Source organism: Wyeomyia smithii, chromosome 2 (assembly GCF_029784165.1).
Source record: "Wyeomyia smithii strain HCP4-BCI-WySm-NY-G18 chromosome 2, ASM2978416v1, whole genome shotgun sequence".
Lineage (NCBI taxonomy): Eukaryota > Metazoa > Arthropoda > Insecta > Diptera > Culicidae > Wyeomyia > Wyeomyia smithii.
In genome coordinates, this window is record NC_073695.1 from 187,775,122 (window position 1) to 187,797,705 (window position 22,584).

General features: G+C 36.7%; 1 protein-coding gene across 9 annotated transcripts in view; it reads right to left on the reverse strand.

Moving 5' to 3' along the window:
• Window positions 1-22,584, reverse strand: part of LOC129721535 (adenylate cyclase type 2) — a 178,339-nt gene that overhangs the window by 115,053 nt on the left and 40,702 nt on the right. For 6 of the 9 annotated variants that reach the window (XM_055674231.1, XM_055674229.1, XM_055674227.1 and 3 more), the window contains exon 1: window positions 6,981-7,202. The exons of 1 other annotated variant lie outside the window; for it this stretch is intronic. The gene's annotated coding sequence lies outside the window, so the exon portion shown is untranslated. Of the gene's footprint in view, window positions 1-6,980; window positions 7,203-22,584 lie in introns of those variants that run through there. 2 more of the 9 variants (XM_055674230.1, XM_055674232.1) reach the window with 2 other exon arrangements.

The following is a 22,584-nucleotide window of genomic DNA, read 5'->3' on the forward strand; positions in this document are numbered from 1 at the left end:
CCCCACTGTCAAGCCAACACAAATGTTGAGTTCAGTATTTCAGATTTCGTGCAGCAAATTTGTGGTTTTGAAGTGTTTTTTTTTAAGTTTATTGTGGAAATTAGTTAGTTTCTGGTTACTTTCCCTCTGGTGGAAAATATAATGAAAATGCGGTAGCAAGTGAGAGAAAATCGAGTCCAAATAATATTTTTCACGACAGTAGTTGTTAATATTCGTTGAGGTTTCTCTTGATTTAATATCAGGCTGCAGGGGCAATGAACGGCAGATTAAAAGCTGCATGCAGAAGTTTTACTTGTAACTTTTTATAGTTAACAAAACGAACACAAACATTCCGCCTTTAAAATTCCTTTTCAAACCCAATAGAAATAACTTCTGGGGTTCCTCAAGTTTGTCACCTGGACCCTCTTCTTTTTATATTATACGTGAATGACATTTCCTTTCTTCTTATCAATCAATATCAATCAATACATGTGCTTGTATATGCTGTCGACATGAAGCTCTTCATAGAAATAATCACTGCAGAAGACTTCGAAATATTCCAGAATGAAATTAATGTATTCTACACTCGGTGTAACAAAAGTGTATTAAAACTCAACATTAAAAAATGTAATTCAATAGCCTTCAGCAGAAAAACTGTAACGCCACCAACGGACATTTTCCTAGGAAACCAACCAGTAGAAAAATACAAAATCGTAAGGGACCTAGACATAGTCTTAGACTCCAAACCTATATTCATAGAACATTCTAACACAATAATCAACAAAGCAAATAGTATGCTGGGCTTTATAAAACGCATCGGCCAGAATTTTCAAGACCCATATACAATCCCCGTGGTTCTGTGGTTAGCGATGTCGGTCGGCTAGCTCTCCCACACGGTTGTGATATCGGGTTCGATTCCCCATCCGGTCGAGGAACTTTTCGAGCTGGAAAATTTCTCGACTCAGCACTGGGGCACGGTGTATCGTTGTACTTAATAATGGGAGAGTACTGGGTTGCTCTCTGCCTAACTGCAATCTTCTGTACGATAGCAGCAAGTCTAGACCTAGGACAGCAATTCTATTTTTTTTTCCTCATCTATGACAGCAATTCTAGTAAACAAAAAGACTAAGTTTGTCCCAATTACCGAGTTCATAAGTAAAGATATAGTTGCGATCATGGTGGAGGTGCCAACGACCCGAGGAAAAACAGAAGTATGCATTGCTTCAGCTTATTTTCCTGGAGACACTGATGACATTCCTCCTCCACTGATTGGAAAATTTATAAACTACTTTAAAAAAATAAACGCCCTATTTATAATAGGGTGTGATGCAAATGCCAATTACACACTGTGGGGTAGCTCAGATATCAATAAAAGAGGCGAAAATCTGCTGAACTACATTTCGTCCAACAATATCCAACATATGTAATATAGGAAATTCGCCCACATTTATAAATTCCAACCGGAAAGAGGTTCTTGATCTCTCGATCTGCAGTGACCTTTTATCAAGAAAGATTGTGAACTGGCACGTTTCTGATGAAGAATCACTGTCGGACCACAAACATATCAGGTTTAATTATAAAACCGAACCATTAATTACTGAAACTACAGAAACCCAAGGAAAACAAACTGGGATCTGTACCGATTCTATTTAAAGAACCACAATACAATTGAAGATACACCAATAAAAACTTGTTCACAACTAGATAATGCCTCTGATGAATTCATTGATGAAATGACTTCATCATATCAAGCTAGTTGTCCTGTTCAACATAGATCATCAAGCAGAGATGTTCCTTGGTGGAATGAGAAACTAGCAGAATTGAGGAAAAAATCTAGACAATCGTTCAATCGTGCAAAAGTCACTTTAGACTGGGATCACTACAAAAAAGCCCTGACTGCATACAACAGAGAATTGAGGCGTGCCAAAAGACAGGACTGGAGACGGGTCTGCGAAGAGATCAATAACGCTCCAACAGCTGCGAGGCTGCACAAAATTCTTTCAAAAGATCATTCAAATGGTCTTGGCAATCTAAGAAAAAAGGATGGCAGCTTTACAGTTGATTCCGCTGAAACTCTGGAAGTAATGATGAGAACTCATTTTCCAGGGTCAACACCCATATCCGGTGAAGTACAGGACTTAGAAGAGGCAGGACTTTAATGGTCAACTGAAGTCTATCTTAAAGCCTGTGAAATCTTCACGCCTGGTAGGGTTGCATGGGCATTGAGTTCTTTTCAACCTTACAAATCTGCTGAAAAAGATGAAATCTCCAACAGGGAAAAGAAGCTCTTATTCCCCAGTTAACTGAGCTCTTCAGAGCCAGTGTTACCATGAGTTACATACCAAAAGCCTGGAGAAAGGTTCGAGTTGTCATTATTCCTAAAGTGGGGAAAAGAGACAAAACGACTCCCAAAGCCTTTAGGCCCATCAGTCTCTCCTCTGTTCTATTAAAGACAATGGAAAAAATTTTGGACGACTTTATCAAGTCAACAGTCTTGGTGAAGTTTCCATTGAGCAAAAACCAATTCGCTTACCAATCAGGTAAATCTACAATAACAGCGCTACAAGCGTTAGTTAACAAAATCGAGAAGTCCTTTCAAGCCAGAGAAATAGCTCTGGTTGCTTTTCTCGATATAGAGGGGGCATTCGATAATGCATCCTATAGCTCAATGCGTTCCGCAATGGAAGCAAGGGGCCTGGATAACTGTATTATTGAATGGACAATGGCGATGCCAAGAGATCGAGAAATTTCTGCTGATCTTGGAGGAGCGCAGCTAAATATCAGATCTAATAAGGGATGTCCTCAGGGAGGAGTACTTTCACCCTTATTGTGGTCCTTAGTTGTAGACGAACTCCTTAAAAGGCTAACAGAACTAGGATATGAAGTAATTGGATACGCAGACGATGTAGCCATAATAGTTCGTGGGAAATTTGATGACACGATCTCTAATCGGCTACAAACTGCGCTCAAATCTACTTTAAAATGGTGTAGAGAAGAGGGTTTAAATGTTGATCCCTCCAAAACTGTTATAGTACCTTTTAACAAAAGAATAAAGCTAAATTTAAAACGGCCTATTCTAGATAGTGTTGAAATTCAGTTTGCAGAAGAAGTTAAATACCTCGGAGTAACTTTAGACAAAAAACTTAATTGGAATTCTCATCTAGACAAGACTATCTCTAAGGGTACAAATGCCCTTTGGGTTTGTAGCAGAACCGTGGGAAAAACATGGGGACTACGACCAAAAACAGTCCATTGGATTTATTCGGCAATTGTTCGTCCGAAGGTTACATACGCTTCACTTATATGGTGGCCTAAAATTAATGAGGTAACCGCTCAAGCGAAGCTTGGTAAACTGCAGAGGCTTGCCTGTATATTAATAACTGGGGCAATGAAAAGCACACCATCAGTTGCTTTGAAAGCCCTCCTTTGCATGCTACCTTTGCACAAATATGTAAAGGAGCAGGCTGCAAAAAGTGCTCTGATATTTAAACGTTATAATGAGATCTCAGATGGTGACCTTGTGGGACACTTACGAATCCTTAAGGAATTCAGACTGAATTCTGATGTTAAAACAATAGAAGATTGGATGACAACGATGACAAACTATGACATCCCCTTCAAAGTAGTTTAATCAAGCCGCTAGGAATGGGAGTCAGAAGGGCCGAGTCTGCGTCCAGGTTCTGTTGTGTTTTACACCGATGGATCAAAAATGGGTGAAAATACTGGAGCCGGGGTGTTTGGCCCTGGAATCAGTAGAGCTATACCAATGGGCCACAGTCCAACGGTATTTCAAGCAGAAATTCGTGCTATTATTGAATGTGTGAATATCTGTTTAACAAGAAATTACAGATTTGCGAAAATCTGCATATTTTCTGACAGCCAAGCAGCTTTAAATGCACTTAAAGCTTTCACATGTAAATCGAGGCTAGTGTGGGAATGCCTTCTTTCTTTAAGACAATTGGCCAGTAGGAACGAAGTTACTCTATACTGGGTGCCTGGCCATTGCGGCATTGAAGGAAATGAAAAAGCCGACAGCCTAGCAAGAGAAGCCTCAGCATCAAATTTTCTGCGGAGTCCCAGAATGCGCTCTGAGGACTGAATTTAGAACTTGGGAAATGTCCACGGTAGAATCAAGCTGGAACGCCACGGATACATCCAGACAAGCTAGAAGATTTATCACACCGAGTGCTGTGAAAGCTCGGATCTTACTTAATCTGAATAAAAAAGATCTTCGAGTACTAACGGGTCTGTTGACCGGTCACTGCCCGAGTAGGTATCGCCTAAACAAAATCGGAAAAACTCGATCTACAGAATGTCGTTTTTGCCAATTTGAAACCGAAACTGCTGAACATATACTCTGCAACTGTGGAGCCTTGTTCAATCAAAGGATGTCAATATTTGGAAAAGGGCTACTAGAGCCCCATGAAATCTGGCATTGTGATCCTGGTAAGGTATTAGACTTCATAAAACGAGTCGACCCTAACTGGGATCGGGTATTATGTCAACCAGTGTCCATCATACCTTAGTTGTGATAGGATAATCGACTAATACCAAATCAAATATGGGTCATACAACAATAGTCCTTATTAATGGACGCAGTTGTGTTTCGGCCCTACAGGGAAAAAAAATCGTTGTACTTATCCTACAACATGTAAAATGTGCCGAAAACAATATCGATAACGAATTCTCTCAACTAATCTAGTTCATCGAGACCGCAATAGCCCCCAGGCTAGCGTGCGATATTGTTTTTATATACAATCAAACTATTATATACGTCCGACCAATTCTGGAATATTGTAGCATTGTGAATCCCTATATTGTCACACATGAAGAACGCATTGAATCTGTCAAAAACAATTTCTTTTGTACGCACTCCAAAAGCTAAATTGGACAGCATTTCCCTTACCATCATATGAAGCACGCTGCATGCTTATAGACATACGAGCACTTGATGAACGCTGCGAACTTGACATTATTTCTCAACGCGATGACATTATTTCTCAACGCGTGCAATCTACTAAATTATTATCACAACTAAATTTTTATGCACCCAGTCGTCAATTGAGAACTCGTAAAATATTTTCGGAAAACTCTCACAGAACTAACTACTCAAAAAATGGCCCAATAAATCGGATGATGCGTCACTATAATCAGAACTGCGAAAATATCGACAAATCAAATCAAAAAACGATTAACTACTGGAAATAATGTATAGAATATAAGAAAACAATGTATTATTATAACTGTAGTCTATACTTGCGTGACGAAATAAATAAATAAATAAATAACTTTAAAAGCAATAACGAAAAATTCTCCCTTTCGTAACCAATTTGTTGCTTAAAACACTATAACATTTTATTACAATAAAGTAATAAGACTGTTATATATTTTTCACTTGTTACGAGATCACGACTATGTAATAATGACCGTTACAATAACATTCGAAAGTTTCCTTGTTCCTCTAAAGGCCACAACAAAAAATTCTCCCTTTTGTAACAAATTTGTTGCTTGGAAATAATAACAGTCAAGAAACAACACACACTGTCGCATATTCTGCTTATGGCACTAGTTTTATCCATCATTAATTCATCCGGTGTGCGTGTATTAGTTTGTTCATTGAATGCATACGGAGTAGAGAAAAGGTATGACAAGAGCTGGAAGCTATTTTTTTCCGACATACAGTATGCAAATGGATGATTTCAAAGAATTCATATGCTTCTTATAATCACATTATAATCTGTAAAATGCGCTGGAGAAAAACACAAACATTTGCGTTTCCGCGAGCGGTTGCAAGCAATATTGAAAACACACACTCATCGGTTGACGGATACTTATTTAGATGATACAAAACTCGTGTCCATCTGGAAAACTTATATTCGCATCTCTGGTCGCACGGTGCCAGGCATTACGCTCAGCTAGGTGTGAACGATCTTTGGTTGAGGAGCAGTTTTGTCACGACCGTCTTAAATTCAAACGAAACTTTGCCGTGTTGACTACCTCTCCAGACTGCAAAAGAAAATTACAACTTTCGAAACTTTTCTTGAAGTTGTTGGAGTTTTCTTACAAAAGAAATTAATTTCCAAATTTAAAACGAGCTGTATGAGAAAAAGACGGAGAAAAGTTTGCATACATATGTTTCAAGCATTCGATTGAAAATGTTGAAGCTCAAATCGGAATAGACGTTGTACCATTTTTTTAAAAAAACAAAAAATTCAGTGGTTAAAGCATCCTAATTCATTCCATGAAATCAGTTTTGATTGCGCAAAATAAATTTTTGACCCATGAAGTTTGTCCACGGAGTTCATGTTTGTGTTATTTATTTTATTTTCGATGACTTTTTTCCGTGAACATGTTTCGGTACCATTAACTACTTAACACTCGATAATAATCCATTGTCTTGGCTAAGCTACTAATCATTCTTAGGGATTTGCTAAATCGAATAACAATTTCATAAACGTCATGCATTAGATTGCCATCAAACAATTATGCTCGCCGTTCGTTACGATCACCGCTGACTATAAAACACTTATTGCCGTTTTATCCGGAACGCAGTAAATCATTCGAGGTACACTAATCCATCTTACACCCCGCATTCTCAGCTGGAGCGGACAGTTTGCCACAGATTTCGTACTTGGCTGTCCGCCGGAGCTGTCAAACGAGATTACACTTCAATCCACTCCATAATATATCAACTCGCCCCAGTGCCGTCACTTATACGCGAATTAAGTCCGGATCTGTCTTGCGAGAAGAAGTTCATTCTATGCGCTGGTGGGGTAAATATCTATATCACACTTGGAATCACTCATCATTAGAGAAGAGCCTTTTCACGATCGGCCTCTCGTCTGCCGAGCAACCAGATTATATTGCCACTTATCCTCCAGTCCGCGAACGGGCGAGAGCGTGCGAGCCACCCAAGCGAAACTCCGAATGTGTATAAAAACCCTTTACACCATCCACCCCCTCCGTGTGTTGCCTGTATGCATTGTCAAGTGTCTTCTTACCACTCGTTGTTGGTCATAATAACGCTCACATTGACTGGAAACGAATTTCCTCCGCAGAGCAGAGGGTGAGAAAGTTTCAGCAACCCGTCGGTCGGTCCATCAAACGAACGCAACTGAACCGAAACGAGAAAACTGCGGAAGGGGGATATTTATAACCCACCCTGTTGGGACCTCTCACCGGGGACGACTACTTGAGAACCGAACCGAACCGCACTCAACCAGACACCGACGAAGACTGAAGCTTCATTCTAGCACTGTTGCTTAATTTATTCAGGACTATCTGTTGAATGTACGAAAAAAAAAGGTAAAGAAAACTCGGAACAGTTATCAGTTCGTGAAGGGTCTCGTGAACTCCCGTAGTGCAATTTCGAAACCGAACCTGCGCCGTTCGGTCGGAGTTGTTCGAAAGAGAGAACTTGATACAGAGAGGAACTTGACCTTGCCAGCACGTGCTTTTCCGACCGGGAAGGCCTCACTATGGTTTTGTTTACATCGGTCTAGTCTAGTGGGACTTAGATCGACCAGCAGAGTTTACTAACACTATAGCTTTAAGAAGCTGACGCGGGGTAGAAACTAATGCCGGTAGTATATCGCAATGTGGCTGGTGTCTGGTTGATGTGGACAGTTTCATTCACAAATAGACTAGCGCTATGGGTAGTGGAAGAATTGCGATGGTTATCATCTCAGCTGTTTGTTATATCGGAGCGCGCAATCTCGGCGCTACGGTGGCGCGGGTAAAATCGATGTGACTGTGCCTGTTGCACATGTGGCTTTTTTATGGAGGAAGAAAGCGGTTGTCGGTTATTTAGTACATTGTGTCTCAGCTGCATGACGTGGGCAGACAAACGAACCAGTTGCGCGCATTCCGTTGCTATGCCCCTCGAAAAATTCATTCGTTTATTTATGAAACGGTCGGTACTGGTCACGTTAACTGCTGTCATAAAATTGTTTGTTTTAGTTTTAAACACACTGGCCACCGACCTATTTTCTGGATCCTCCTACTCCTACGAAAACAACGGTAGTTGTTTGTTGTACCTAACTGGAAGCTTGCGTTATTTTCAAATCTTACTTTTGTTGAAGAAGCCTCTCAGTTTACACTGAACAGGAACATACGTTAATTAGCTCATGTTATAACAACAACGTGTCATTTGGAATCTGGTTTTCATTTGGAGCTCACAAAATGAAAAAGAAAACAATGTATAAAAACAACATCCTAAATATCTGGTTTGGAATAGTAGATAATAAACCCGTTTCACACCCTGTCATTAACGGTGTGTGTGCGTCGAATATCCAATTTTTTATCTTCGAACGTAAATTAACGTTTGCTGCTTTGGGTAGGCCGACGCGCCTTTTCTTCATGCTTCCTTAATTTCATACCCTTCTGTTGTAGTAGTAATTAACCTGATTAAATGTGCTGTGAATGTCACGCATAAAAACTAGTCCTTTCAACTGGCTGATACGCATCTGAACCGAACTGGATACTGTTTACTACCGTTTTGGGAGGGTTTGCCTCAATTTGGTTCACTTTCGCAACTGTTTACATGAGCGCGTGTTTACTCAATTGGAATTTCTTTGGAGTGTTTTATCTGGTACTTAAAAATATTACATGCGTACATAGCAGTACTTATCTATGATTTTGAAGTACCACGTTTGTACGTTACTATAGCAGATGCATTCGGTGAATTAATAAAATTCCAGAATAACAAAAAACTGAACGGAACGTCTCGAATCTCGCTCGCTCAGGTATTTACTGTATCCCGCGCTTCATATTATTGGCAGTGATATATTATTTATTGTGTATGTTCCGTTTCAAGCCTTCTGCTCAAGTATACTGAGCCTCCTTTATCTGCCAAATCGCTAGTTATAATTCCCTGCAGAGACTTCACAAACGTTTCTCTGGTTGGTTCTCTTATATTCAAAAATTTATCAATTCATCAATGATATTGGTGTGTAGATCACAGTAACGACAGCTTTCCCAAATCAACCTGCATAATATTTCATACCGATATTTTCATATTTGAAGAGTGATATATTCAAAATTCGATTCAATTATTGACGACACAATCCCACCACCATGAGGAACCGACTTTGGCGTACATTTTAGCCTGGATATTTTTAATTAGCTTGAAGGGCATATGATTAAACAGGTCGTAAATAATGCCAACTAAATGTACTTTCTTATGGCGGGTTGGTTGGTGACTGGCAACCCGATACATTTTGTAACGCGACACCATCGCTGAATTTCATTTTTTCTCTGCCGTAAGTTCTTGAACTCGGGTTTCTTCTGGGCATTTGTTCCGGAGACCAAACCGAACAAAATGACATATTACAATTTTAATCGAAATGTTCCCAAAAACATTTCGGTATGTCGATGGTGTCGCGTTAGGCAAAACAGTCATCTGCAAATGGTGTCGCGTTACGAAAATGCGAGCTTTGTAACTGTGAGCATTCTGATAAGTTTTTGATCATACTATCTTCGGCAAAGTTGTTGTTTGGGCTAATACCAATAACTTTATGCTATAACATTTACATTTAGTTAAAAATCACGCCGATGGAGGCGTTTCAGATTTATATTACTTTAACCTGTATCGTTCTGAGATAATTCCGTTAGCAAGAATAGCTGTATCTTTATGAAATATTGGGCCCTTCTACAGAAGCCTCTGCGAGCGTCTCGCCTCGTTTGAAATAAATGGCTTTTTCTGCTACAATCTTACTCAAAATTGCACAAATTAGTCTTTGTCCAAAATAATTAGACACGTATTGTTTGTTGTTTAACCACCCAAATGCCCTTCCTGAATTGGAATAGCGCAAAAAATCGACTTTTCCACCAAAAGACTATTTTCAAAAAAATGCAACTTTTCAGTCCTTCGATCGATTTCAAATATTTTTATAATGAAGGTATTTGTTGAGGCTAGTAAGTAAGGAAAGGAAAGATATATTCAACACATGAATAAATCGGTTGGGTTTTTTGTGAGTTGTGCATTGGAATATTAGGTAGTGTCGTAACCATCGGGTATTGAGTGAGTTCGGTAGGAATATTGATAAATTGTATTGTACCTAGAGTTTTCTGAGTTTGAATAAATGTAAAAAAGTATTAGTCAGCAACTCTTCAAGAAACAAGGTGGTTATTAAAAAATTTAACAGGAAGCTTCAATATTCGTTTGTATGAAGATTCGTCAAAAATGTCAAAAAAATTGTGAGTGTGAGATTAAAATCGTCATAAATACTGTTTTACACTATCTTTAAAATTACTCTACAATCGCGTTTCCATAATTCATTTTAATTTTCAAGTACAAAGGATATTTTCACATTTTTATCATTAATATCTGAATACCATTCTAGCAATTCCCAATGGGGTTTCATTGGCATTGAATTTGTGATCTAAAATCTAATGCCTTTGAAAAGCAAACTGTTGGCATGACAGACAAAATTATAGACTAAAAATTGATTTTAAGATTTTAAGAATTGATTTTGTTGTGTCCAACGTACAGATAGGACATCGCAGTATCCAGAAATTGGTTTTTATTTGAAATTTTCCACAACTTTGCTGAAGGAAGCAATCTGGTTTATTGAAATTTGAATAAAATATATTTTTTACCAAACTGTTAGGTAGATTGATTGAAAAACCGAAATCGTCAAAAGTTAGGCCTTGTTCTCTGAAACAATTTTGCTTAGGACATTGAGTACATAAAATCAATTTTTCACAGTCAAATATAAAGCGATCACGATTTTTCGAATTTAGATCACTGTGCACTGTGGGATTTTTAAATGAATTTTTTCACCAATTATAAATTTCTTGAAATATAATACTTGGAATGTGAAGAACCTATTTTTGAAGTGGTTGAAAAACGTACTTTACAACAAGTATTTCGTCGTTTTTATATCACTTTTTTGTACTTTACGACCTTCAAAAGGGCATTACTCAAAAATGTACCGTACGATGATTTTGAAATTTTGACCAGAGATTCTGGACGTCAAAACGAATCGAATGGTGTACTCAGATTCTTTGGTGCATTTTTTATAATACCGGTCAGTGGGACCGCCGTGAAGCATATTTTAAGAGAAAGTATCAAAACTATGATTTTATTAATCTTTTAAGAAAGTAATTTTAAGGAAAGGTTGAATAGCTATAATGTTTCTGTTTTCCGGTTTGAGCTTTTGGAGTGCGCCTGTGTTGACCAGTGTAAATATAAAATGCAAGTTGGGTACGTACGGTTGGTGATTGGCCACGTGTCTCTTGAGATCCTAGTGTGGTCATTTTCTGTTCAGCAGCTTCTATCCCAATCTTTAACAGGTACCGACCGGGATACGAGTAATCTCACCAGAGACCGGGTAAGCGTTCCCGGTGGAAACTTTGGTCGTAAACTTCGGAAGGAGGGTTATACGCGGCTGTGTCTTCATGTTAGGGGCGGCGTTCAACAGCGTCTGAACCCGGGGCGGGTGGATGAACCATGAAATACAGTGCTCCGTTAGCTATATCTAAGACGGAAGCTCCGTCGCGAGACTATGTATCATAGCCCCAGTAAGTTAGCATACCGAATATAAATTACTATGAATAACCTAGAAAGGAATAATTGGCAAAGACCAAGATGATTGAAAAAGGACAACAATTATTGGTACATGGAACGTAAGGACTCTATTCAAACTGGCTCGCACAGATATTCGAGTTAGAGAGCTGTGGAAAGTGGATGTAGAGGTTACAGCTATCTAGCAGGGGCGGTAACCAAAAATATAATTCCGGGAAGTAGATGTTATTGCGGATACTTCATTAAAGTAACACATCTACTACACTGTCAGGGACGCATAAGGGTCACATGTTACATTTTAACAAGTTTGAGGTTTTAATGCCTAACGTCATAACTTTTTACGTATTTTTAAAATATGTCATCAAAATATTAGGTTTGTATTGGAAAACTTGAAAAAAAAAAAAACTCATTGTCGTTTTGTCACATTGGAACAAATGGACGCATATTTGAAACTTCAAATGCATTTTTCACATTTTGCTTTCTTGAAACATACGACGCTCATGTTGACCACGGAACAAAAGCAGTGTGTTAACCTTCTCTTTTCACCGGGAGGCACTGTGAGCTTCTATTCTAGTGGCAAAGTGCATCGTTTTCGGTTTTCGAACTAGCCCAGAACTATTCTTTTTCTGTCCCGTGTAGCACGCGAATGTAACAGAGTGAGTTATGAAAACACCCACAATAGATACCATATGAGAAAAATATGATAGTTGGGTACAGCTTCGTTCAGCTGCTCATTTTTCGGCTGCAGAAACAGTCTAAGCGTTACCGCAAAAACAAATTTGACATTACAACTCGTTCAGATGCAATACCAATATTCGAGCGCGATAAGTGAAAAATAAAGCAAAAATCAACTAAATGAGCTTTCCTTTATCAGACTTTTGACTAAAACTAGATCGCTTTGAGGAATCTCTTCCCCATGTCCGGTCGAGCTGAGATTTTGACCTGGGACTACGTCTTTGCTTTCTATACTGTTATGCACTTTGTAAAATTGGAAATGAAACTGACAAATGTTGCGTCAGATTTCAAACGATAATAGCAGCATAACCACATGATGGATAACAATAAACAATATGTTGGTGGTTAGAAAAAATGTTGAACAATTTTGTAATACACTAGTTATCATTATTTTTCCATTGCAAAGCGGTAAAAATCGATAAAAAGTGTCAAGGACAAATTTACGCGAACAATGAACCAACCACATGCGAGCATTCCTAGCACAGACGACATGTATAGACACCAATTCATTGGTGCCATTCCCTGTGATATTCTCTGTATCAATATCCCAAAAAAATTAACAGAATCTTCCCGTCCCAATTGGTTAATTTATGTTTGCTTCCATGAACCTAGACTAATTTGATGTCTCGAAGGTAAAGGTTTTTCGAAAAGTTTGAAACAACCTCTTTTCTTAAACAATTTCTAAACCTGCTGTTAGAGCGTAATAGAAACTGATGTCTTGAAAGAAAACAGGCTGGTAAAAGCAACAGTACCGTAGAGTATATGTGGAGCAGAGCGCCGGTGGTTTCTCGTCGTCTATTATTGCAGCGGGCACGTCTTTTATTCGCGGGCAATCAAAACTGCAATGCTACTACTGATGGTGATTGAAAGTTTATCTCATGAATAACAAACAAAAACAACAATATTGCACGCATATCACAACAGTGTGGGAGAGCTAGCCGACCAACATCGCTAACCACAGAGCCACGGGGCCACGAATCTCATGAATATGATAACCATAAAATCAATAAATTACTCAACAAGAATTGATCACTTTTGCAACGATTATAAGTTATTTTTATTTATTTTTTATCTTCGATATTCACCAAATAATCGTGACCGACATAATATCGAATGAGTATGTACCTGAAAATACTAATCAATAGAAGAGCAAGAGCCGGCGAGTGCTTATGATTTTGTCTATTTACTAGGGTCTATTCCGAATCTTTTTTTTACAATTCAACATTGTTAGATATTTTTTTTTAATTCTTAACTTAGGAATGAAATAATATACTTATATTAGCTGTCTTCGTAATACAGTGAATGTAATTGTTGGCAAATGCAACAAGCTTGTGAAACAAAAAAAATGAATCTTTTTAAACTTTAACTTCGTTGTAATTGTTAAAGTTGTTTGCACAAAAAAAAAAAAAACACTAAAGGCACAACAACACCAAATGAATGAAATGAAGTTCTTTCTGATGAAATTAAATATATTTCTGGAAACATAAAGGGAGGGTGAGAATTAAAATACGTAAATCATTTAACAAACGAATTAATTGTGTCCGTAATTACAGTTATCACAGTATTTAGTCCTACGTCATAATTTTATACAACCCTAGGGTTGTATACCTTGTAGTATTTTATGAGGACATTTTTCGAGTAGACGAAACTTTTGAGCCCTACCATTTAACGAGATTCGAAGATAATTTTTTTCCCTTTTCTTACCACATTGTACGCTACATGTAACTGAAAAATACATGTACCAAAAAAGAAACATCCGCTGTGTGGTGCTGTTCTTCATTCGTTGCGTGCCGAATCGTTGATCGAGACACAAAGACCGAGTGCGTGCTATGTACCTAGGAAATAAGAGCTGCATTCTTGCTTCACTCTCTTGCTCTACTTATAGCGAATTTCTTTATTCCACCAGCTCACCTCGTTTTGACCTGGAAGTGCACTAACTGCTGTCAAAACCCTTCTTTATTCGCTCGATTTTGACCCAGTTTTGACCTGCCGTGCTGCCCGAAGCGCACTGCAAAATTTGTCAGCTTCAACCCACCACCTCACGTGCTAAGTTCGTAAACAATTATCTGGCATCTCTTTCTTACTTGCGTCTTAAATGGCGATGACGTTTCATTATTCCTCGGCAGTTTTGCCCGCACACAGTGGAATAAAGAAATTCGCTATAAGTCTCGTTCGAGAGGACTGGAGCGAACAATGGAGACGATCAGCACCACAGCACGAGAAGTGTTGTTGTCCAACGACTGGTGTGTTGCTGAATACCAGCGAGCGATGAACTTATGAAAAGAACCAGAGTTCAAATGTTGGCTACGGCTGTGACATATCAGAGCAGCTTAAAGAAGAATCCTTCGACGAAAAAAACGTCAGCATTGGTAGCGTGTCAGAGGCGGAGCGTTGTTTCTCGAGCCGAATGTGGTTTTCGAGTGGGAGGCTCAACTACGGACCAAATGTTTATCTTGCGACAAACCCTCACCAGCCCACAGTGGCAAGTCTCTGAACAAAATTGCTGAACTCATTTCTGATGTCAGAAATTGTTATTTACCTAAACACCGTTAGGCCTTACTTATCAGATATCTTTTCGGTTAAGATCGTACTAAACATTGGTAAATGTTTTTTCTTATAGAAAATCTTTAAAACATTATTTTTTGTTTGGCCCTTAGGGTGCTTTCTTTTGAATTAGGGTGTTGTTTCTAAAATTTGGAACTTTGAGGCCGTTTAACCGATTTAAAATATTTAAATGGAAAGTTGAAGGTTATTAATAGGTCTTATAAATAAGAAATGGTACGTCAAAGTACGTTATTTATATTTTTCCGGTTTGACGGATTTGTAATTTACCATTATTCAGCTCTTGGAGTGACGATGTGCAAACCGGGACCCGAAAATTCGAAAAGTACGGTTAATTTTTCATACGCTGTTGATTATACGATCGTTCCGAACTGTTTCACAAGGTTCTAGAGAAAAGAATTCAACAGTTCTAAAATACATGTGTCAGAAGGCCAGGCAATTTGTTTTAAACTTGATTTAAAAACTGGTTGCATCTTTGGCAAATGTTAAAAAATGATAAAAATTATATAAATGTTCCTAGCGGGGGCCTAGCGTGGTTGGTAACGTCTCCGCCAACCACGCTCGACGCCTGGGTTCGAATCCCACCGCCGACATAGGTGTCGATGGTTGTGAGGTGGCGTGATCCACTCACAACCCACCCAACTGGTCTAGATTCAATCCTAGCCGACACCGGGAGATTTTCTGAGGCGAAAAATCTCTGGGATCACGCCTTCCATCGCATGAGGAAGTAAAGCCGTTGGCGCCGGTCCGTTAATAAACGGGTCGTGAGTTAGGGTCCTGGGTGTGGAGTCGCCTCCCTGGGCGTCGCACTGTGGTCCAGAAATGAAAAAAGGTGGTCAAAAGTCATTTTCTCATAAACGTTACATTTTAGAGCAATACTTTCTTAGGGAAAGTTTAATAGTAAAAAAGACCCTTCTTTGGACATTAACAGATCCGTTATGAATCCCCCTACAAGTGAGCTAAAAAGAATATTTTCTCAAAAAATCAATATTTTTTTTCGCCGTATTTGGCAAAGTTTTCCAAAATAACATGACAAAAAACTTTGCTCAAGACACTAGGTAGCTATTTCTCAACCTTACTGAGCTATCTGATTATGTTAAATGATGTTTGAAAAAAAAAAAAAAAAGATTTTTCCCGTTAAAATTCATTTTTTATACCACTATACCTCTGATATTCTCACTGAACTTTTAAAACAACGTCAGACCTTTATTTTTTATATGTTATAGCAGACTTTATCTTATGATAATTAGGTTTCTATCAATTTTTCCTGCCAACAAATTAACTTTTGACAAGTAATTTTCGATTTTCTGCCGTTTCCCAGCACATCCCACGGCAAGATTACCACCAATTGAACTGTCCATGTGCTCTGCATAAACGGCAGTTAAAATTTCTTGCAGAAATTTGCAGAAACTTATGAAATCATGGAACAAAATAACTTTAACGTAAGTTTATTTATGCCACGTTGATCAATAGTGGATCTTTGTTGGAAAAAAAACATAGCAAGTGACCAACAGTGACTGTCAAAACGAAGTACATGGTGGCTGGTAGAGAGCGTGGAAGCCTGTCGAATGTTAGTGCTGCGGTGGTGATTACTGGGGAAACATTCGAAGTAGTCGACGAATTTATTTATCAGGGCACATAAGTAATGTGCGACAATGAGGTAAACTGTCTGATAAAGTGTGATCAAGGAGGAATTCGCAAACAAAGTCATAATTTTTTGGAAAAAAAAACATTTTTTTTTAAATCAATACCTGCCCGAAATAGCATTTTAAATAGCTTCTCAAAAATGAGTCAGGTTCCAAAAAATTAAGCCAATAGCATGAAATGGCATCCATTGCCCAAAGAAACGTCGATGCAAAGTTTCAGCCAAATCAAAAATGACAATTATAAAAAATATTAGAACTGGGACATTTTTGTGGAACTTGAATTTTCACTATACACGCTTTATCAGAAATTAAATGAGTAATGTTCGTCATATAATTTTCAATATTAAATTTGGTAAAAATTTAGTTATTCATAAAATTGGACACCAGCTATTTTCGATTATTTGCGCAGATTTTTTATGAAAATACGCCTTTTGGGTAAGTTACTCTCAAGCAACAACCGCTGTTTCATTGGAATGTATGATCGTTATAGCACAATTGGGTCCTAAAGTTTGACACGAATTATACCTTTTTATGCATCAACTGAAAGAGAGTGTTTTTCTGAGAAAAACGTGATTTCTAGAAAATGTTTATGTTAAAAACCGGCTCGAAAGGTCTTAACTGACAGTTCACCCATATACCGTACATGGGCGAACTGTCATTTAACACCTTTTGAGCAGTTTTTTTGAATGAAGAATTTCATTTAAAATTCAAAGGACAACGACACACATTTTTCAACAATCACGTTTTGTTTAGAAAACTTATCTCATTAAAATGACATAGAAAAACTGGTATAGCTTTAGGACCCAATTCACTCTTCAACACCAAAAAGTTTGGTTGAATAATTAGTAAACAAAAATTATTTGAATCATTTTATATCATTGGAATATGGATGAATAAATTGAAATTAAAAAAAGGGTTGAACTTTGGCTGGTTCACCATTCAGAGAGTCAGTCGTGTACATGGTTGAAATTGAAAATGGTGAACTCACAGAGTGCGCCAGAAAAAAATACTTAAGCTACTCATCAAATTCCACTTCCATCGATTTCAAAGTTTTCGAGTTGAGCTATCTTTTCGGATTCTTTCAAACAAATGCACGCGATGTGTCCTCAATTTTTCTTGATGATATCCCCAAGACAATGCCGGAAGCAGAGAATGCCTTTCAAACGCGAACCTCCGGTATCGATAATTACGTGAACGGTCCGGGCAGCAAGGAAACTGCGCGGACCAATTTGAACACGTTTAGCGTACGAGCACTTTTTTTTCTGGGTTCTCTGCTTAGGACCATCCTGTATAATTTTTTTGATGCAATAAACTGTGGCCTCCCAACCACAATGGAAACCTCTCTCGACATCTCCTTGGCTAATCAGCAAGCTTTTAATACCTTCTTTGGCTTACAAATTGCATGAAACCCTAAACGTAACCAAATACACTGTCAACAGAAATAAATCAATAGTTACACAAATTAACCTAATATTTAAGTCTATACGTTTTCGCATTTTTTCTTGAAGCACTTTATATTTGGGTAATTTGCAAAATTCACTTTTTGGCACCGGACTCTGTCTATCTTGAGGATGCAAATGGAGGAAAAGATGTCTGCTTTTAGCTCGGATTAAAGTGCTAAAGGTTCCATTTTGATTTTGCATTTCAAAAGCAAAGCAAAGCCTTGGTGCTACATTCCGATTCGGAACTTGACCTTCTGTTTACTATACACAGACTTCGCAGCCAACTGTTGAGTGTACAGGACAATTGCGGGGCTAGCGCTACGATCCTACTGACACTAACAGTCTCTCTCGAGCCGAGACTCGAACCCACGACAACTGGCTTGTTAGGCCAGCATCGTATTTCGAGATCAGCTGGGGAGGCGCATTCCAGTGTTTGACAAAAAGGTTTGATATCTAAAATGTCAAATTTCAGCTTCTCTTTACATTATAAAAATGATACAGAGTAACTTGACTGACTGCATTCTTCAGGTTAACTATTTCAATGATAAATCTGACAGATTGCTTGTTAGAACTGGTGTACCTGAAGGGAGTATCTTGGGCCCAATCTTATAAAATTACTTGGGTCCAATCTTATAAATTTTTTTTTCCTCTGTGTGGACTCATCACTGCGACCAGAGACATTTTGATCTATTGTGATATTGTCCAGGTGTTTTCTGTATTCCGCACTTCATATTACTGGCAGTATCACTATTGGAGTGAATGATACGCTTTTCATTTATATCCGTACTTGTGTGTGAGAGTTTACCCTTTCATTTCAAGCTTACTGCTCTACTATACCGCCGAGCCTCATTTCTATCCTACCAATATCGCCAAATTACAATTCCCTGAGCTGAGGCTACACCTAACGTTCCTCTCTGGCCAGGTTTATTCTAAGAGGGACTTATTATGTCAAGAGGAAGGAGTCTTATCGAAACCTCGTTCCTCGTGCCAATATCGCCAATTACAATTCCCTGTAGAGGGTAAATATTTCTGAAATCAGTTTTATTATAAGAAGGACTTATTTTGTCAAGAGGAAGGAGTCTTATCGAACCTCGTTCCTCCTACCAACACCGCGTCACAATCACAATTTCCAGAAGAGGCACTCAATGCTACACCTCTGGTCAGGTTTATTATAAGTAGGACTTATTTTTTTGTCAAGAGGAAGGAGTCTTATCGAAACCTCGTTCCTCCAGCCAAGACCGCGTCATAATTACAATTCTCTAAAGAGAACTATTATACGTTACTCAGAACAGTTTTTTTATAAGGGGGACTTTTTTGTTAGGATGAAAGTCAGCAAGGGTAATTTAGAATTCAGCTTGAAGGAAGGGTATGTAGTGGAGTGGAGAGCCTGAGAATGAACCCATGTTACAGTCCATTGACAACCAAATGGCCTGATTCTACTAAGATTCGAACCCACGACCACCCGCTTATCAAAGCGGACTCTGTAACCTTGCGGCTACGAAGCTCTCTATCTTCTATCTCTACCTTATAAAATTACTTTTGATGTTCCTGTTTTGCAACCATGATGTGAGCAATCTCTCTGAGTTGTGATGCTACAAGCATTACCGTAAACGGAATAAACCTACGTGTCATATGAAGTCGGTTGTAAAAAAGTCTAGTTGTATTTTTTTCATACATGCAGAAATGGAAGATTTCCCCTAATGCATCGAAAATACAATCATTTATTTTTATTGAGCCGAAAGTCTTAGTTCTCAAGCCCATCAATAATCACGTTTTCAGGACAAACGGTGTGGTCTTAATCAGGATCAAGGTAAATACTTAAGGCTAATTTATGATAAGAATCTTCTTTTACTACTTGTATGATTTATTTAATTACAACAAGTATTGAACACCATTACGAAGATTCACCATCCCCACTCTAGATGATAAATATTATAGTAGTTAGCTACCCCTCAATTGCCACTTGCATCACACTAAAAGTGAAACTCAAAAGATAATGATCACGTTTCGTTCATCTTAACCTTGCCCTCGCTCGGTGCCCTCGCTGCTCGATTCTAGGGCAATGAATTGCTTCACTTCTCCATTGCATCAGAGATGATGATGGTCTTTTTTTTCTTTTTGCTACTTAGCTCCATGGCCAGCAACCCCGAGCGATAGCCTGAAGCTTGACTAGGGTACAGCGTAAAAGGTGATAATCTCATTTACGTTGGTTAAGATGCATCGCTGCACTCGTGGCGCTCAGGCAAATGGACTCATTTTACTTACGTTCGAGCAGAAAAATGTTATTCATTAGCTACTATTTGTGTCGGTGATGGTTTCAGAACAAATGAAGTTATTAGGTTTTTAAATTATCCATTCGTCTGCGATGCAATCATTTGTACGATATCTGTCAGCTAACGATAATACTGATCAAATTACTACATTTTGCCAAAATTTCCCATACACCATCTGCCGGTGGTCTTTGGTTCATTTACATTCATTTATTTAGAAACTGTACAATTCTGCGGAACGACCTTTAAGGTCGAACGACGCACAGCGTATCGGAACTTCCAATTGTAATCATGACGCAGCATCTGTCGACTGTTTCTTGGCGCTGCGCCCGATATCTGCTGAAGACGTTGGTGTTGCTATGTGCTATATGTAGGTATCATTATTACGAGTGCCACCAGCCAGCCCCCGGTAAACTGTTCCACGAAGGAAGGAATATGTTCTTCTGTCTTGTGTGCAATTGGCGTACAGGCCGGGCGGAGAAGATGTAGCCAATTTCGCGGAAGGCAATTTTCCTATTTACGTTATTATTAATTAGCTTTTTGTGTTCTGCCAAATTGGAAGCAGAAAGTGAATGTCAAGAGCGCGCTGTGCAAATAGTGTAGAAAGTTTATGGAGAGTTCATTCAAGTACTTTCGAGTCTGGTAGACATAAGAAAGTAAAGTGCTAAGTTTTTGAAATTTTGGAATTTTAATCGCTTTCTCATGTAATTTATGTCCTTATATCTGTTGTAATTTAATAAGCATCGGTTCGTATTTATTTTTTATTGTTTATTGTTTATTGTTTATTGTTTATTGTTTATTGTTTATTGTTTATTGTTTATTGTTTATTGTTTATTGTTTATTGTTTATTGTTTATTGTTTATTGTTTATTGTTTATTGTTTATTGTTTATTGTTTATTGTTTATTGTTTATTGTTTATTGTTTATTGTTTATTGTTTATTGTTTATTGTTTATTGTTTATTGTTTATTGTTTATTGTTTATTGTTTATTGTTTATTGTTTATTGTTTATTGTTTATTGTTTATTGTTTATTGTTTATTGTTTATTGTTTATTGTTTATTGTTTATTGTTTATTGTTTATTGTTTATTGTTTATTGTTTATTGTTTATTGTTTATTGTTTATTGTTTATTGTTTATTGTTTATTGTTTATTGTTTATTGTTTATTGTTTATTGTTTATTGTTTATTGTTTATTGTTTATTGTTTATTGTTTATTGTTTATTGTTTATTGTTTATTGTTTATTGTTTATTGTTTATTGTTTATTGTTTATTGTTTATTGTTTATTGTTTATTGTTTATTGTTTATTGTTTATTGTTTATTGTTTATTGTTTATTGTTTATTGTTTATTGTTTATTGTTTATTGTTTATTGTTTATTGTTTATTGTTTATTGTTTATTGTTTATTGTTTATTGTTTATTGTTTATTGTTTATTGTTTATTGTTTATTGTTTATTGTTTATTGGTTATTGTTTATTGTTTATTGTTTATTGTTTATTGTTTATTGTTTATTGTTTATTGTTTATTGTTTATTGTTTATTGTTTATTGTTTATTGTTTATTGTTTATTGTTTATTGTTTATTGTTTATTGTTTATTGTTTATTGTTTATTGTTTATTGTTTATTGTTTATTGTTTATTGTTTATTGTTTATTGTTTATTGTTTATTGTTTATTGTTTATTGTTTATTGTTTATTGTTTATTGTTTATTGTTTATTGTTTATTGTTTATTGTTTATTGTTTATTGTTTATTGTTTATTGTTTATTGTTTATTGTTTATTGTTTATTGTTTATTGTTTATTGTTTATTGTTTATTGTTTATTGTTTATTGTTTATTGTTTATTGTTTATTGTTTATTGTTTATTGTTTATTGTTTATTGTTTATTGTTTATTGGTTATTGTTTATTGTTTATTGTTTATTGTTTATTGTTTATTGTTTATTGTTTATTGTTTATTGTTTATTGTTTATTGTTTATTGTTTATTGTTTATTGTTTATTGTTTATTGTTTATTGTTTATTGTTTATTGTTTATTGTTTATTGTTTATTGTTTATTGTTTATTGTTTATTGGTTATTGTTTATTGTTTATTGTTTATTGTTTATTGTTTATTGTTTATTGTTTATTGTTTATTGTTTATTGTTTATTGTTTATTGTTTATTGTTTATTGTTTATTGTTTATTGTTTATTGTTTATTGTTTATTGTTTATTGTTTATTGTTTATTGTTTATTGTTTATTGTTTATTGTTTATTGTTTATTGTTTATTGTTTATTGTTTATTGTTTATTGTTTATTGTTTATTGTTTATTGTTTATTGTTTATTGTTTATTGTTTATTGTTTATTGTTTATTGTTTATTGTTTATTGTTTATTGTTTATTGTTTATTGTTTATTGTTTATTGTTTATTGTTTATTGTTTATTGTTTATTGTTTA